Source organism: Mus caroli, unplaced genomic scaffold (genome assembly GCF_978045245.1).
Source record: "Mus caroli unplaced genomic scaffold, Mus_caroli_1 scaffold_2, whole genome shotgun sequence".
Classification (NCBI taxonomy): domain Eukaryota; kingdom Metazoa; phylum Chordata; class Mammalia; order Rodentia; family Muridae; genus Mus; species Mus caroli.
In genome coordinates, this window is record NW_028227257.1 from 121,180,299 (window position 1) to 121,190,493 (window position 10,195).

The 10,195-nt window shown below is 47.0% G+C and overlaps 1 long non-coding RNA gene across 3 annotated transcripts; it reads left to right on the plus strand.

Annotated features, from left to right (window-relative positions):
* Positions 1–4,787: 4,787 nt before the first annotated feature.
* LOC147005912 (uncharacterized) lies at positions 4,788–8,201 on the plus strand. 3 transcript variants are annotated; one of them, XR_015046528.1, is made up of 3 exons: positions 4,788–5,421; positions 6,284–6,466; positions 7,516–8,201. It is a non-coding gene; the product is annotated as an uncharacterized LOC147005912 (long non-coding RNA). The 3 variants fall into 3 exon arrangements; XR_015046527.1 differs by having other exon boundaries at positions 4,788–5,382; positions 7,516–8,200; XR_015046529.1 differs by having other exon boundaries at positions 4,788–5,382; positions 7,789–8,189.
* The last annotated feature ends 1,994 nt before the right edge of the window (positions 8,202–10,195 follow it).

Below are 10,195 nucleotides of genomic sequence, written 5' to 3' on the forward strand. Positions count from 1 at the left end.
CTGGGATTTCTGGAATGCCTCTCCATACGAGGCATTGACAGTACTTTAAATTCCAGCCAATGATGTTGTTTGCCCTGAAAACTCCTCCCTACTCACCAAAGTTTATATATAATCCTTTTCCACCCTCCAAAAAGTATATGCACGCAAGCTGTTTCACTGAAGATCGTCTAAGAAAGCTGTTTGATTGAGTATCGTCAATGAGAGCTAAAATCCTTGGTGAAGACACCCATCCCCAACTCTGCCTCATCCTTCCAGCCTGGTGTGCAATGGCGGCATCTGGACAACCCCGAGGGAGGAAACCTAGGACTCGGAACCACAGCTGGTCCCCAAACTCATTCCAGAAAGAAGCACAAACTCAGTGTAAACCAGACTATCGGGCTATGAGACCATCTGTAAATGGAATATTTAATGCTGCATACCCACTACCGAAAGGTCCTGTGGCTTCACACAAAACTTCGGTATCGGACTGACCAATCCTCACCTCGTCCTCTGACCACTGCATTCTGTGTGACCTTAGCAACAATCTTGCGCCCTCCTCGTTCCATAAGGCCATGCAACTCTATCTCCATAGCGCAAGGCCACCATGCAGAGTCCATCTCTAGGACTCTCAAACCACCGTCCTTTTACACCATGCCCAGCTCTGTGCCAGATCTCAGATCCTGCTCTCCCTCCCAACCCTGCAGCCTCCATGGTTTTTCATCTGTCAGTGTTCACTGTGTCTTGGGTTATCCAGGAAGCCGGTGCTAGGTTAAATGCCCTACATGAGAAGAAGTTCTGTGCCCTCGTCCCTCAGGAAGTGAGAAAGCGAGTGAGGGTGTCCACTTTCTTGTTGCTGTGTGCGGTATCACAGTGTTTTTTAAAGTGGGAGCAGGGAGGTAGAAGAGGGAGAATATGATAGGCTTTAATTTGTTTTATTTTGGGGTGCCCGACCCATGTGTGGGTTTGGATTGTTCTTTGGGTAACTAGAATCTTCCCAACTCCCAGTTTCTTTCTTATGTATTCTAGGCTGGCCTTGAACTTGCTATGTAGCCAAGGGTGACCTTGAACTTCTGACCCTCCTTCCTCTACCTCCCAAGTGCTAGGATTACAGTCATAACCCACCATACCCAGTTTATGTGGTGCTGGGAACAGAGCCCAGGGCTTTGTTCCTGAGAGTCAGCACGCACACAGGGAAGTTACATCACCAGCTCCAGAAATGTTTACAGCATCCGAGTCTCTTCTTCACACTTCCCATCTCCTCTTAGCACCCCCCACTCCCCTCTCCACTCCCCTCCCTCCACTTTAACACCACCCCACCCCCACCTCTCCTCCAGCCAGGCAAAGCCCAGCACTGGTTTAGCTGTGTTCTAAATCCACCTTGAGGTATGTGTGTTCACTGTTTGGTAAAGTGCAGCCTTTCTCAACCCCTTCAGCCCTGCAGGTTCCCCTGAGGCCTCTGGTGACACCCTGTAAGCCTTGGTCACATTGTCACTGCCTCCCCACCCCCATGGTGGTGCTTATATTTTTAGGCCGGATCTCTCAGCTCATGTCCTTTTCTTCGGAGGCCTGTGGGGAATTCTGAAACTCTTTTTTTGGGGGGGGGAGGGGTGGGAGTTGGGGGGAGGGGATTCGAACTCTTAAGGCCTCCCTCAAACTCTGAGAGCCTCGAGGGAAGAGGTTGGCCCAGGTGTGCTTGCTGTACGACTGACCCACTGCGGTTGCTGTTATCTGAATGCAGGTACTGGCAGGCCCCGAAGGAGCTTTGGCCTCTGGGTGGGGACATTGGTCATGAGTGGCACTGGTCACTGTTCTCTGTGATTGGTTCCCGTTTCTCTTCTCAGCTGTCCCCCACACAGCGCACACAGGTTTTCCTCCATGGAACACTGCTGCTGTGTCTTGCAGAATTCCTTCTCCTGCAGCCTCTGACTGAGCAGGCTGCTGGAATTCAACAGGCCTTCACCCTTTAAGAGCCCTTAAAAGTCTCTTACTGTCGAAAGCCCGGGTTTCAAAACATTGCTCCTGCTTTGTCCTTTATAAAGGCCTGTTTTGTACCCCACGACCAATCAATGACTCTTGTTCTCGTTCTGAACGGTATCTCAGCTTTCCCTGAATCGAGCTGCAGTGGGTTTAAAAAATAAAAAAAATACTAGGCTGGATAAGGGAAGGAAGAGCTAGCACACACCTGGAATCCAGCATTTCAGAGGCTGAGGGAACGGGGTCACACGTTCTCGGACAGCCTGAGATATGTGGAGAGACCCTGTCAACACAGCCGCCACCGCTGCTGCCGCCGCCACCACTACCAAATCCCTGCGGTTATTTAGAAAAATAAGTGTGCACCACCTCTCACTTCCCTAATCTGCCACCTCAGTCACGGGCTGACAGCTCTCATTTGGTTTGTCACTATGTGAAACAGCATTTAACTGGTTGCCAGAGCCTTTAATGGGACGATTTTTATCTAAAAAGCTGTATTTCTGTCGGTTCTTAAAAAGCTTGGTCGGTGGCAGTCACCAAGATCCACGTTGGCTAACGCTCTCCCTAGTTTGCTGGTGCCCCCTGCTGGTCGTTTTACACATAGCCGCTGGGTTCAGTAGTGCCTGGAGGAACTTTGCAGCAGTCTCTCCTTACTGTCCTTCCTCTGACAAGCTATCCCTGACCTTTGCCCTTTCTTTAGCCTCCCACTGTCTCTGACACCAACTCACTTCTCTCTCACAAGACGGCCAGTCTCTCTGAGAAAACGGGGCCTTAGTTATTGATGGTCTGTCTACTCTCCAGTCTCCACACTTCTATCTAAATGTATGGAATCCCCTTTCCCCCCACCTTTTAGTCAAAGGAACCTCTTTAGTCACACTACTTAAACACCCTTTATAAAATATAATTACAAAAAATTATATCGTTTCAAATCATTTAACAAAAGTGGAAAATGTCACTCCATTGGACAGAGCACAGGGTCCCCAATGAAGGAGCTGAAGGTGTTTGCAGACTCATAGGAGGAACAAGAATATGAACCAACCAGTACCCCCAGAGCTCCCAGGGACTAAACCACCAATCAAAGAGTATGCATGGTGGGACTCATGGCTCTAGCTGCACATCTAGCAGAGGATGGCCTAATCAGTCATCAATGGGAGGAGAGACCCTTGGTCCTGTGAAGGCTGTATGCCCTAGTGTAGGGGGATGCTGGGGCCAGGAAGTGGGAGTGGGCGGGTTGGTGAGCAGGAGGTGGGGGAGCAAATGAAGGGAGGGGGTTTTTGGAGGGAGACCAGGAAAGGGGATAACATTTGAAATGTAAATAAAGAAAATATCTAATAAATTTTTTTAAAAAAATGTCACTCCTACAAATCTACAATGATACCACACTGTCCCAAAGCACTATTAAATCACTGCTAAATATTTTATAGATACATCCCTTGACTGTTTCCACACAGACACCCACTGAACAGATTTTTGCACATACATTTTAATTATGTTTTTCCAAAATCACTCTTGCATGCCATTGTATGCTTTTTCTTTTTCTCCTGAATGGTGATTGAGTGCTTAAAAAAAAAAAAAGACCATGTGTTCCATGATTAATTTATTTATTAAAAACCCTTTAAAAATCGGAGAGAAAACAGAGATGGTGTCCATTGCCAGCACCTGACCTGTGGTGTCTGAGAGACCCCGGTCCATATTGAAGCTTGAGGTTCCTGTGGATAGCTGAGGCCGTTGCTACTGCAGAGGCCAGGCAGACTTCCATAGTCTGTGCTGCTGCAGGATGTCATAGAGAGTCTGTGGTTAGGTTGCCATCAGAGGCCAGGTTGATGTGAGTGGCCTGTGCAGCCACTTGGGACCACGTTGATGTCTGTGCTGGTGAGAGACTGAGCTGTCTGGGTCCACGGTCCTGCTGCCATAGGGGCCGTTGTCGCCCATGGTTGATATTACCACTGAGGGCGATGCTGATGTCTGTGATCTGTGCTGCTGCCTGAAGCCATGTTGATGCAGTGCAGTTGGTCCAGAGGCAGTGCAGCTGCTAGGGGCCAGGTTGATGTGTGTGCCTGTGTTGCCTGGGAGGCCACGTTGATGCCCTTGGCCTGCGCAGCCACTGAGGGCTATCTAGGATGGTGCCTGTGACCTGTGCCGTAGCTGAGGTCCAGGTCGAGGTCTGTGGCATGTGCTTGATACCAGAGGCCTCATGGATGTCCGTAGCCTGTGCTGTCATCAGAAACCGTGTGGAAGTCCATGATGCCTGGTCCACTGACTGTAAAGGGCAAGGAAGCTACTTTTGCTGTGGAAGCAATGACTGTAGACTCACAGTTGAGAAAGAGGGACATAGAAGGCTTCTGTGACAACCCCTACCCACCCCTACCTCAAAGTTAATATATCCTAGATAGGAATCCATCAAAGAGAACTCTTCAAACTTGTGGTAAGGATGCTGAAATGTAGCTCTTCACAGTCGCTGGTGTCTGGCAGGGGTGGGGTGGGAAAGGACTCAGTTTTCTTTAAAGGGCTGGCTACTAGGAGTTTGACCATGTTCCAATGCGTATATGGGCAACACAAATTGGATTTCTGTGGTTTTTTTTCTCCTTCTCTTCCTCTTTCTTCTCTTACTCCTCCTCCTCCTCTTTTTCTTGTGGGGAGGGGTCATAAGGGTGGGAGGGCAGACCTGGAAGGACAGGGAAGTGAGTGTGGTCAGGGTTCATAATGTGAAATTCTCAAATAACCAGGTAAACTAACAGGCTGGTATCTAGCATTAATTTCCAAGTTGTATCCCCCTCCCCCCCCCCCGCCCCGCAACACCAAAACCTGAACCTAGCTCCAGTCTCTAGACTAATCCCCACCAAGACCAGAGTTTCCAGGTTACACCCTGGAAACAAGACCAGTGTCTCCAGGTTATTCCTCCAACAAACCTGCACCCCAGGTTACAAGCCCACCCCCTGCCTAACGACCACCAATGCAGAGGCAAACAGAAGTTAAGTTTATGTTATGACGCCCAGCACCAGCCAATGATGTTAAAGGCCACAGGAGCTTTCCAATTAGATGATTGCACACATTCCTTGCTTGCTGTTTACTATAAAGCCTTTCCCTGATAGACATTCGGGGCTCCCCCCCACCAAAACCGTCCTGCGTGATGGTGGTGCATTGGGGGGCAGGGGTGGGGGTGAGCTAGCGCGAACAGAATAAAGACCTTGCTGTGAGTTGCATCAGATCGGCTTCTGTGTGTGTTTTGGGGGTCACTAACATTTCCCTGGCACAACACAACCTGGACTGCCTTGAAGACCACAAGATGTTAGAGATGCCAGAGCTATGGGATACCTGCTGAGAAAGCTGCTAACAGGAACCAGCCCAAGAGAAAGACGTGTGTTGCAGTCAACAAAGATGAAAGGAGTTGGCGATCTGAAGAGCACTTTGACATCAGACGTGGAGATGCAGGTGTTTGGATTTGTCCAGCTGGTTTTCAGTCTTGCTTTGGTCTGTATAATATTTCCTCACCATGCTCCCTTTCCTGTGTTTTGGAATGGTAATGTATATATCCTGCACCATTGTATGGTGGGAGTATGTGACCTGTTTTCGATTTTGATATTATAGGGGGTTACAGTTAAGAGATTACCTGAATCTTACAAGAGACTTTGAACTTTAAACATTGCTGAGACAGTGATAGACTATGAGGTCTTTGGAAGTTGGATAAAATGCATTCTGCGTTATGTTATGGTTATAAGCCTATCGGGGCCAGGGAGTGGAATGTGGTGGTTTGAATAGGTTTGGTCCCCATAGATTCGTGTGTCTGAATGCTTGGCCATAGGGAGTGACACTATTGGAGGTGTGGCCTTATTGGGGGAGGTTTGGCTTTGTTGGAAGAAGTGTGTCACTGTGGGAGCAGGCTTTTTTTAATGTAATTTTTTATTAGATATTTTCTTTATTTACATTTCAAATGATATCCCCATTCCTAGTTTTCTTCACTGAAAATCTCCTATCCCCTCCCACCCGCCCCCCGCTTCCCAACCCACCCACTCCCGCTTCCTGGCCCTGGCATTCCCCTCTACTGGGGCATAGAACCTTCACAGGATCAAGGTCCTCTCCTCCCATTGATGACTGACTAGGCCATCCTCTGCTACATATGCAGCTGGAGCCATGAGTCCACCATGTGTTTTCTTTGACTGGTGGTTTAGTCCCAGGGAGCTCTGGGGGTACTGGTTAGTTCATATTGATGTTCCTCCTATAGGGCTGCAGACCCTGTCAACTCCTTGGGTACTTTCTCTAGCTCCTTCATTGGGGACCCTTATTGTGCTCCGTCCAATGGATGACTGTGAGCATCCACTTCTGTATTTGCTAGGCACTGGCAGAGCCTCTCAGAAGACAGCTTTGATATCTTCTATGCTCAAGCTCTGCCCAGTGTGGAACAGTCTCCTGCTGCCTTCAGACCACGATGTAGAACTCTTGGCTTCTTCAGCACCATGTCTGCCTGCATCTTGCTCTGCTTCCTGTGATGATGATAATTGAGTGAAGCCCTGAAACTGTAAGCCAGCCCCAATTAATTGTTTACCTTTATAAGAGTTGCCTCGGTCATGATGTCTCTTCACAGCAGTGAAACCCTAAGACACCGACCACCAGCAGATACTGTTATTCCTGATTTTTATTGATCTTGCCAGCAAAATGAGGGGCTCTCTATAAAAATATGCATTAGCCATTTGCTTTTCGTCCTCTACAAATGCCAGTTGTAGCTTTTACTCATTTGTCCATTAAATTATGATTTACAGACACAGATTAGGGGAGTTCTTCAGGCTTAAGATGACCAGAAATACCTTTCCTGTGTTTCCTTTATTTGTAGACTCTTAGGGGCTTCATCTGTGTAAGATTTTCCTTTAAAAGGTCTGAAACCTGTATTGTGTTTGGAGACCTTTTCACTTCAAGCTTTTCATTTTTTTCTCACCCCCCCCCCCCCAGACAGGGCTTCTCTGTATATCCCTGGCTGTCCTTGAACTCAGATATCCACTTGCCTCTGCCTCCCAAGTGCTGTGATTGAAGGCATGCATTACCACAGTCAGTTATCCTTGGTTTTTGATATAGGGTTTCAGTATGTAGTCGTTGCAGGCATATATACTATTGCATATATACTAACTGGCCTAAAAATGACAGTGATCCTCCTGCCCCTGTCCTAATAGACCAGGATTGTGAAGCTTGTCTTATATAGCAAACAGGAACTTGCAGATATGACTAAGATAAGGACCTTGGACAAGAGTAAGCCTTGGACTATCTGCAGGGGCCCAAAGTAATTCTAAGACAACCATGCAGCAGTCATTGAAGATGGAGGAGGGGCCAGGGTTGACCAATGCAGGTGGCCTCTAGAAAGAGAAAAAACATGCAAAGACAGAATTCTCTCCAGTGGCCTCTGGAAGGCACTAGTCCTGCTGATACGCTGATAGCCTGACCGTAGCTCAGTAAGACTGGTTTTAGACTTTTGACTTCCAGAACTCTAGGAGAATACATCTGCGGACACTAAGCTTGCGGTCATTCATCACAGCTGCAGTAGGAAGTGAACAGCACGCTCACATTTCTGTCTTTCAGACAAGAACTCCGCTCATCAGAGCTGAATGTGCAGCTGCTTGGTCTCAGAGTCAGTGAGACCCAAACAGAGCTCACCGCCATCTCCTTTTCTCTTTACTTGTTTCTGCGCTTTATTTAATGGAACCACCATCTTCTTGTGTCTCACAAGTGAGAACCAGGGTGTTCTGGGCCCCTCTAATCTACACGCAATAGTCATGAGGTCTCAGTGTGTTGACTGCCTAATGCTTCTCCAACATGCCTCTGACTCTGTTGTCTCTGGCTCTCTTCTTGCAGGTTAATTCTTTTATCAAGTTCTCTACATCCAAGCCTACATGAACCTTCTAGAAGGCAAAGGTTATCAAGATTCCTCCTGAAGCCACTGCCCAGAGTAAGTCCACGCTCCAGGGCAGGCCATACAGAACACGACAATCCACATGGAAAGAGGCATTTGTTTGAGCATCTGGAGGCCAGAATCAACATCTGTGAACCCTCAGTGCTTTGCATAAGGCCTCCTGAGTATCTACAGAATTGAACTAGATTATATTACAGACAGTACAGAAATGTTTTCTCTGGTCATAATATTTCTGACATTTAGAAACCTTTCTTTGTAAATCTAATCTCCTCTAGACATACTAGGCTGTTGCTAAGGAGGGTGAACAGAAATCCCAGGTGAATGTTGTCTACATTTTTAAGAAAAAAAATAATGAAAATGTTAATAAACCCTGCGGTCACCCATCTCTTGTGTAAAGTATTTGAAGTTTTATGTTTCCTTGATGTTCAAAACGAGCCAGAATATTTTTTTAAGGTGTCTAGACATTTTGAATTTGACCTTTGACAACCTTAGAAGCTGACTTTTCTAATTGTCAGTGAAGTGTGAATGCAAAATGTAGTTTATTTAATTCACAGCCAAGTCTTAGTTAGGGCTGGGCACTGTTTCTAAGTACATGAAAGAATCAGCCTGTACGCTTATCCTGTTCCACGGCAGACGGGTACAGCACCCCACAGCGACCACAGAACAGTGAACTGTGCAGGGTGCATGGTTGAGCTACACAGAACTCAGTGTACAGCATGCTCCAGTTTCTGATAGATTCACACTTGTACAAATATCACTGGAAAGATAAATCGGAAACTACGGATGCCTGTGGCACGTGAGAGTGACGGGGTAGTCAGAATGGAGACTGAGTGACAGTTCTCTGCAACGTCCAATGTTTGGAATTTTGAATCATATATTGTCAACTTAAAGTGACAGTGGGGAATAAGTACTGGGAAGTTGGCTCAGTGGGTGAAAGTGCTGCCAAGCCTGACACCCCGAGTCTGAGCCACAGACCCCACGTTTGAAGTAGAGAGCCAACTCTCTTATATTTTTGGTTGTGAGCCTAGTCTTTAACAGCTGAGCCATTTCTCCAGCCCTGAGAACCAACTCTCAAAAGTTGTCCTCTGACATCCACACATGTATGCACACACACACACACATGCACACACACACGCACACACACATATACACACAAAGACATTTGGAAAATACGATACTAGGAGGTGTGGCCCGCAGCAGTCCCATTGTGCTACGTTACGGTTTAAGAAGCATATTCTTAGTTTCTGGCCCTTAGGAATGGCTTCAGCTTAAAAGAAAAAACAAAAATGAAAATGAAGCACAAAGAAGAACCACGGATCCTTTAGCAGCCTCACTCGCTGCCATTTTGTCTGATCTGAGGTTATCCCGTTGCAGTCAATATTATTATGGGGTTTCTACGCCACCTTAGATCATTTAGTTCCCAATTAAAAGACACAAGACCTTTATGTCTATAATAAGCCCCAAAGCATAAGAGCTGGGCAGATATCAACCTCTGTGCTAGTTTGTCTACTTCCCTGTCAGTAACCCTGACATATCCCTCGCCATGTTCCGTCTGGGCCACTCCTTCTCTAACAGCCTGACCCTAATAGCCATGAGCTCACAGGCCTCCTCCCTCATGAGACTCCTTTCTTCCTCCTCTCTCCTCTCCTCACGGTCTCCCCTCAGACCCCAAGCCTGGGGACCCATGTCCTGCCTACCTCTCTCTTCTGCCCAGCTACAGGTTGTAGCCATCTTTATTAACCAATCACAACAAAAGCTGGGATACACGAGAATTCACTTGTCCTAAGGCAACTAGATCTCGGGGATATAAAACTTAGCATTATAATACATAGCAACAGATCAAAGCTCAACTTTATCCATCTGCCTCTCTTTTTATCTAGATACAGTTGCATCTCTGGACCATCTGAGGTCTTGTTCTCCTGTGTCTGAAAGCTTATTTTGTTTTGTATCAGTCATCGTGACAAAATATCTAACAGAAAACCACTTGGGGGGGGGTTATCTTGGCTTAGGGTTTGAGAGGATACAGTTCATCACACACAGTAGGGGAGTCATGGCAGGACAGCTGGTCAGGAATGAGAGACAGACGAATGTGAACATTCAGTTCACTTTCTCCTTTTTAGGTAGACTGGGACCCCAGGCTATGGAGTGGTGCAGCCCCCAGTTAGGGTCGATTTTCTTACCTTGATCAACCAGAAAGATAGTCCCTCACAGGTACACGTAGAGGCTCATCTCTTCTAGATGCTGTCAGCTGACAATGATCTTAACCAGCACAGAATTTCCTAAGGATCTAACCATGCTATAGTCATCAACTTTGTGAGTTTACGATTACACACAGAGGGCCATAGTCTC